The following is a 7,850-nucleotide window of genomic DNA, read 5'->3' on the forward strand; positions in this document are numbered from 1 at the left end:
TTCCTGCCACCCTGCAGCCGGCGCATTTAACCCTCAGTATTCTGTGGGCAAACACTTGATAAATTTGCGTAAAATATCTCGTATTTACCTTGCACTTGATGCCAAAGCAAACTATAAGATACATGGCCGGGAACAGGACCTGTCCGGTGTTCGGTGCGAGGCGGCGAGGGAGCGATGGAGCGGGGGATGGGGTGCGGAATGCAACTTCGTGCGTGGCTAAATAAACATGGAAATTTGTGGAAAATAGACTCGAGAGTGTGTGGCCCAGGACTTTCCCCGTTGCACATTTTGTGGCCGCAAGAGGTGGTCTGTGGCAAGGGGCAGGGGGCAGGGGCAGGCATACTGCCTGTCACTTTGAATGACAGCCCAAGTCAAGTGTTGTTCGGCATTGTTCTTGCCTGTGGCCTGTGTGTTGTGTGTTGTGTGTGGCTGGCCAGAATGTCGTTATGGAAAATGCATAAAACCAGAGACAATGTTTGTCCTGTCCCCCCCCCCCCCCACCCGGGTCCCCGTCTCTGGTCTTCTGTTTGGGTTTGGGGCTTACTTGTTTCCTAGGTGCTAAACTTTTATCACACGTCCTGGGGATGGGCCTCGTTTAATTTCGAATGCAAACCTTCGGAGAGCGTTGACTGCGAAATTGTCTTTTGGCCAAAAGTGGGGGGAGGGGCAGGGTCCGCCCTCTCAGGGTGCAATTTCGAGACGCATTACGCATGCATGGCTGCCTAAATAATGTTGATTTAACATTATCACGCGTCGTGCACTGGCAGGACCGCCGGGAGTGTGGCCTCTTACTCTCGTCTGTGTGCCCCACGATGGCGTCACTTAGGCGTAGGGTCAACATTGTCGCAATCCCTGGCTGTGGGCCGAAACAATCGATTGCTTCTGATGGGGCGTCTAATTGGAGGGAAACCATTATCGAAGCTCAGCATATAAGATGATTATAATGCAGCCCCCACACGGTGCAGGACTTCAGCAAACGATGGCAGCTCAAGATATTGCAATAATCGACCATCCATAAAGGGTACTCGTGTATTATGGAATCTGGGACTTTGTGGCTAAATCGCTTATTGTATCTCCCTCTATATCGATTATTTTACTTGTATTTCTGTGGTTTGTGCCTCGATTTTGGGTATCCTTTGGCAAATTTCAGAATCTAAAAATCTAGAAAATGTTGAGAAATCGGGAAGCAACGTCTTGGATCTTCTATTTGTTATATTAACCAAGGAAATGTTTTTTTTAAGTACTAAACCTCCAAAGAAAATATACCGAGCATCCAGGGACTAATTTACTTTTGTGTTTCGCCGTAATTTTCTTTCAATTCTTTCTTCTTCGAACCCTGGCCTAAGCCTAATCAGTGACCACGCCTCTTCTTTTCATACACACCTCAACACACACAGCGAGGATTTTTTGGGAACAATAGATCAACAAATCCCGAACACTCCTCCAGCAGTGACAACAACAAATCGGAAGACATGCCGACAAACGCGAGGACACGTGACCCGTGGCCGGCCACTCGAGGCAGAGAAAGAGAGATGCACGGATAGAAGAGAAGAGAAATGTCACTTCCGCTGGCTTAACACGTTTAAGCCAGCCCGCCCGACCGCTCGACCGCCTGCCAGCAGCCACTGTGGACCACTTTCACCCAAACACAGGATCATGGGGGGGTGCACACCCACACACACCCACTCCCTTTCCTCTTTGGCGGAGGGCTACTTTCTAATTTATGTTCTGTCAATTCTTTTGTCATTTTTGGCGACAAAACAACAAAAGTGGAGGCGGTTGGTGGATGGTCCTGTGGTCCTGCGCTCCTGCGGTCCTCGAAGGCGTCGCGTCGGCTGGACGCGGTCGCACTTAATGAGTCTTAAGAAAAATTATTCGCAATTAATAATTATACTCATATTGTTTCTCGGCCTATCGGGTGGGTCCACTCAATTAGAAGAGGGTGGCCGAGAGCGCTGTCTGGGCGGGCTGGGCGAGGGGGAGGGGAGAAAAACTGTTATTGCCGTTTATTTGATGTTTGTCATTTAATCATTTTGAAGTAGACTTATTTGTTGTCATTCAGAGCTGGAAACGGCATTAGCAATGGTCGGAGAAACTCGGCAAAAGTATGGGAAAATTCACGATTACTGACTGTGAAGGATTTCACAAGCTTCCGGCAGATTTTTTTCCATTCAGTTTGGGGAGAGACTTGGGTAAAGGTTTATAATATCAGGAAAAACTGAACAAGAAACAATCCCATATTGAAATTTCTATATAATTTTAATCAAAAATGTATTAAAAAGAGTTTTAAATACGGTCCGTATTTTTGTATTTCTGAATATAAAACACTTAAAAATAAATAAAAAAATAAAATTTGTGGCAAATATATATTTAATATGAACCTACAAATATTTAATTTGAATATGAAATTAATTTTAATTTTTTTTGTAATTTAAAATGAATAAAAATTTTAATTTGAAGGAAGTATACATTTATTATGAACATACATATATTTTATTTAACTATTAAATCAATCTGTATTTTTTCTTAATTTAAAATAAAAAAATATTCAAAATTTGTAGGAAATATATTTTATTTAATTTAATATACACGTACAAATATTTAATTTGATTATGAAATAAATGTTGATTGTTTTTCAATTTAAAATAAATAAATATATTAAATTTTAGAAAATATATATTTGATATGAAATTGCAAATATTTCATTTAAATATCAAATAAATTGTGATTTAAAAAAATTTAAATTAAATAAAAATATTTATAATGTGGGAAATAAATTTAGCTCGAATATTTTTATATTAATGTTAAAAAATATATGAAAATTTTCCTCTTAACCTCCCCCTTCGACTTTAAGGCATTTTAGTCCCAAAAAACCCACAATTGATTCACATTTTCTTGGGAAAGTACTTCCGAAAAAACTGCAGGTGATTATAAAAGGAAGTCCTTACAAACTGCTTCCGATCGTAAAATAAATTTTTACAACCAAATTTTCGAGTAATTAAATAACAAAAAATTTGTTTCGTTTCAAAATTAAAACACATAAAAAAAGTGGGGCTTTATAGTGGGTTCCGAGCGGGTCTGAGCGACTTATGGCTTTTAAATCGGCTAATTAAAGGAACAGCTTGAAGCACCTTGCACTTGCACCCGTCCAGGCTCCGCAGCGGTCTATAAATCGTAAAAATCGCACCGAGGAACCAACTATTAAATAGCCGTAAACATTTTACATTTTTACAACTGACAAACACATATTTTTTTTTGTCGGTGGAACCCTAATGAACTTCCCCCTCGAAGTGGAAATTGAAATGTGAAAAATGCAAATTGAGTTGAAAGTTTTACGCCTATTTGGGTGCCTAAACACTTAATTATGGGATGGGAAAAGCAACCGGCTCGCTGCCTCTGACACCTGACTGGCCATAAAACGTTACTTAGGCGTTAAGAGGCCCGGGAAATTAGCATACTAACTGGCCACGGCCAAGACGCGGACAGAGGGTGGGGAAGGGCGCGAAGGAAATTAAAAAACATAAAATTTTCGTTATCAAAGATCGGCGGAATAAATTTCCCCCTTTTTGGAAGGCGTTGAGCTGCAAAACTATTCGGGACCAAAAAAAACAACAACAACAACAACAAATGCCCACACAAAACGGAGACATTAATGTCAGGAACTTTGACTAATTGCCGGACTCAGGGCGCTGCACTTCCCCCCCCTGCACTTCGGGGCTGGAAAGGAAGCGCGCTCGGGCCTTGGCCGATAAGATCCGAGAGACAGGCCGGGACAGACCAGGTAACAAGTGCGGTGCGGCCTCTGTGGTTGGTTCCCTCTCTTGATAAATTGTGTGCTAATGGAATGTCATGTCAGCGTTTGTTTTGGCCGACTTTCAGCCGAGGAGAATGCCCACAGCCAGTGATGGAACCTGTAACATTCGATAACAAAGCCGCAAATTGGCGTGGGCGTCGGCTTGGCCGTCGGCGTCAGGTGCAGCCAGGCGTAAATGTCCGAAAAAAAGTGAATTATGGCTCTGCCCTCGCCCCCATGTGTGTGTCCAACAAAAAACAAAAACAGAAAAAAGAAAAGGATTCATTTGTGTCACGTTGTGATGTATTTGTCCGAGAGCCCCAGCCTAATGCACACTTCCGCCCTTCCGGGCAATCCTTGCTTTCCCAACCGATCTTTATCTTCGCGTTTGGTCGGGAAATATTAGCAGGAAATATAGCAAAAGTTCAGTTCTGTATTTTCTGTTTTCCATTATTAATTGCTCCACATTAGCGCCTATTGTTGGGCCTTGTTTGGTTTTTTTTTTGTTGTGTTTTCCTCTGGCTAAAAGGATGTGTTAATGGCGCCTAACTTTTGATCGGCTGCCAACTGATAGCTTGATGGGCATTTCCTGCGCTTTTTACACCCTATATTTTGTTACAAAAACTTCGATTTTTTGGAGACAATGATTTCAACCATTAAATAAATACAAGTGGAGAGCCCAGGCTCAGGGACAGGCACAGAAATCTACGCCGCGACGGCCCTAATATTATTTTCACACTCTAAGGTATTTTAATTTTTTAATGGGAATATTCTTAAAGGAGATTAAGGCAAAAAAACACTCAAATTTCTGCTCTTCAAAGGTGCGACACTTTCAAGGCAAATCCGTTTTTTATGGGCTAAAAACCCGCTCTAAAATCCCTTGGAGTGCCCTAATTAAATCTTGAAAATATGTAAGAAAATTATTAGAGCTTCCTGTGGGCGTGTCTTCCATGAAAAAACTAGTCAAATTATGGTAGAAACCTGTGAAAGTCGGGAAAGCCGCGCTCTTAGCCCTTCTTTTGTCCATGGAAAATTTTGCTTAAATGTTAATCGAATGATGTGTATTTTCGGAAGCTGTTGTGTGGCCTCCGTGGATGTATTACTACTATGGTCTTATCAGCCTAAAGGAGGAGACACTCGATGGCCTTTTCCCAGTGCCTGATATGCTGGATTTTTTGTATCACAAACGGGAAAGGTATCCAGCTTGTGTTTGTCCTTGAATTGGTGTGTCACCAAGGGGTCCGATAGGGGCCAGCCCGGCAGACAGGGACCGCCTTCGCCGATGTCCAGGCAAAGGTGCATCAGTCACAGATGAAATGAGTAGTCCAAAACGATTCTTTGGCGGTTTAAATGGATATGGATAAATCAGCATAAGTTTTTCGTAAATCATTCTTGAAATTTTGATATATTTTTGGGCTTTGAATTTTAGTTGGTATCTTGGAAGAGATTCTGGAAAGAGAGCTCCCAACATATAGAATTATAATATTAAATCTTCTGCCTCTAGTTTTCAGTTTTTATAATACAAATGTTTAGAGAACCCTCCTTGACAATCTATTCTTTCAGTGTGGAATATATTGTACCGACAATCAGTGGAGCTGGATGGCCCGAACTAACCCTGTTGAAGGCATCTTGAACCCAGGAGTACCCATGGCGCTTCCTGCCCTGGCCACACCCTGGCCTGCCTCATAATCGCACTATTTATTGCCATGATACAACATTATTTTCCACTCGCTTCGAACGAAGACCGAGGAAGCATCAACTGCCCAAATACCCAAATACCCAAATTGATGATTAGCATCCCTCATGGCAACATCTGTTACATTTAAATATACCTTTTCCTTTTTTCGTGTTGGCACGTTGATAAATATTAACCCACAAAAAAAAAAATAGTCAACGGGGGAGGGAGGGGTTAAACACAGAAACTACCCCCTAGACAAACATTTTTAGATAAAATTAACTAAAAAAAAAAGAAAGAAGAAAAAACTGCCGAGTCAGAGACCTGCTGCACGTGCAATTTGTGTGCCCCGCACTAAGCGCATTAGGTTTCCCTTCCCCTCTGGCGGGGGGAGGGGGGATGTCTGGGGTCTAGAGGGTTGCCTTGCTTATTGTTTGCATATGTGTAACAATTAAACATTTTCCTCGCTGCCAGACATTTTTTATGAGCCGCTCCCGCACCCCGGGACTATCATTAACACCGCAGAGAACCCACCGAACCCACCGAGCCCAAGGAACCAACCAAAGAACCAACAAGTGCAAAATCTGCGAGTGGTTATCGGCTTAATTATTATTATGGGTCCCAGAAGGCAGGCAGCCGGGTGTTGTCGATTGTGCCACACCGCCCCCGCCCCCGCCCACGCCGTCTGCACTTGACTCTCTCTACCCCTCCGCCTTGGTTGGATTTGAATATGTTTGGAGTTTTTAAATATCCTCTGGTTGATATTTTCGGGTGCGAGTCTTAATCCGCTTAGCCGCACATGTTAATAAATTTATTAGCAGAGCAGAGGTCTCTTGACTCCCGACATTTGGGGGTGTGGTCTGGTCTGGTCTGGTCCGGGCAGCATCGTTTAACCCATCAAATACCCGGCACTCGAAGAGTTTTAGGGATACATCAGTTTTGTGGCGGAAGGAAGCCTTTCCGAGCCCCATAAAGAGTTCAGGGACCTACAGACCCTATTTATTGTATAGCTTATAGAAATCATAGGATTTCGGTTGGTTAATCGATCTTTAAGGGCCTGTCTCTAGGGCTTCTACGTGTCTTGGAGTGCCACAAATGTCGTGATAAATCTGGTTGAGTCTCTCTGGTCTCCCCCGTCGCTCTGCGGTAGTTTAACCTTTCCGTGGCACACACGACAGCCCAGAGAGCAATTGAAAAACTTTTCCAACTGTCGGACCCTAATTGGACCCAAAGGAGAGTTGGCCAACTCATAAAACACGCTAATTACACACCCGCACTGAGAATAGTTGACAAAAAAAAAAAAAACAAAAAAAAGAAAAACTAATCTAAAACTAAAACTGACCCCGGCACTTGACTCCGGACGAAGCAGAGCGGACCGCAGCTGTAAATTAAACAGTTGACAGTTGGGTGAAAGTGGCCCCTGCCCCCTGCCCCCTGGCCCGGCCGGACTTTCCTCTCCTGCCTGCCGCACACAGGTGTTGCGGGTCCTGCTGGCAGGTGGTTTTCATTAGGCGTTATTGACAGGCGCAGCTAACGGCACTATTATCCGAGGCGTTGACATTTGTTACCCGGCCGCAGGAGAGCTCCCCCGGGGCGCACTCCAATCAAAAAGGTCATTAGAGAGGGAGGTCAGGGCAGGGCAGGTGCCTTATGCTGCTGACTTTATCAATGGTCTAATTAAGGTTATAAGGTAATTAAGTAACTAACAGTAGTTTCAGGCTAATTTCACTTTTAATAGAATTAATTTTCGATCAGAGTTCGGAAGATCGCGAAATAATCGAAGGACTCGCAGATGGGTGCCCCCCTTTTGGCGGAAAGACCTCGAAACGGGCAAAGGACAAGCATAGCGAATTCTGGGTGGAGGCATGTCCTGGCGTAGCTTGCAACAGACAGCAGGGCAGCAGCAGGCAGAGAGCTCAGATGCAGGTCCGTGCCCGTGTCCGGGTCGGCCAGCGGCCGCTGGGCGTTACCAAAGCTGAGCTACAAATATGCAAATAGACACAATTTTTAATTAGCAGCCAAGCGCAAATTTACCCAAAAACCAACCGGAAACAGACACGCGGACAGAGACAGACGGAGAGAGACGACGACGACTGGGAGTGAGAGATGTCAGCAACAAAAGAGACCCGCGAGTAGCATGGAGAATGGCGAATGGATACATTTATGGGTGTATCTGCATCACATACTCGTACTCATCGCACTCGCATTAACAACAAATTCATTAAAATGCGCAACACAAAAAAACAGTTGAAACAAAAATAAATGCAGAAAAAACGATGATTATTAAAAATCTAAAATAAATAAAAGATGAGAGCTGCTTTTTTCTTTTTTTTTTTCATCTTTTGCCTTTGGCGAATGACACAGAACGGACCCAGGGCCGGG

The sequence above is a fragment of the Drosophila pseudoobscura genome, chromosome X (assembly GCF_009870125.1).
Source record: "Drosophila pseudoobscura strain MV-25-SWS-2005 chromosome X, UCI_Dpse_MV25, whole genome shotgun sequence".
Classification (NCBI taxonomy): domain Eukaryota; kingdom Metazoa; phylum Arthropoda; class Insecta; order Diptera; family Drosophilidae; genus Drosophila; species Drosophila pseudoobscura.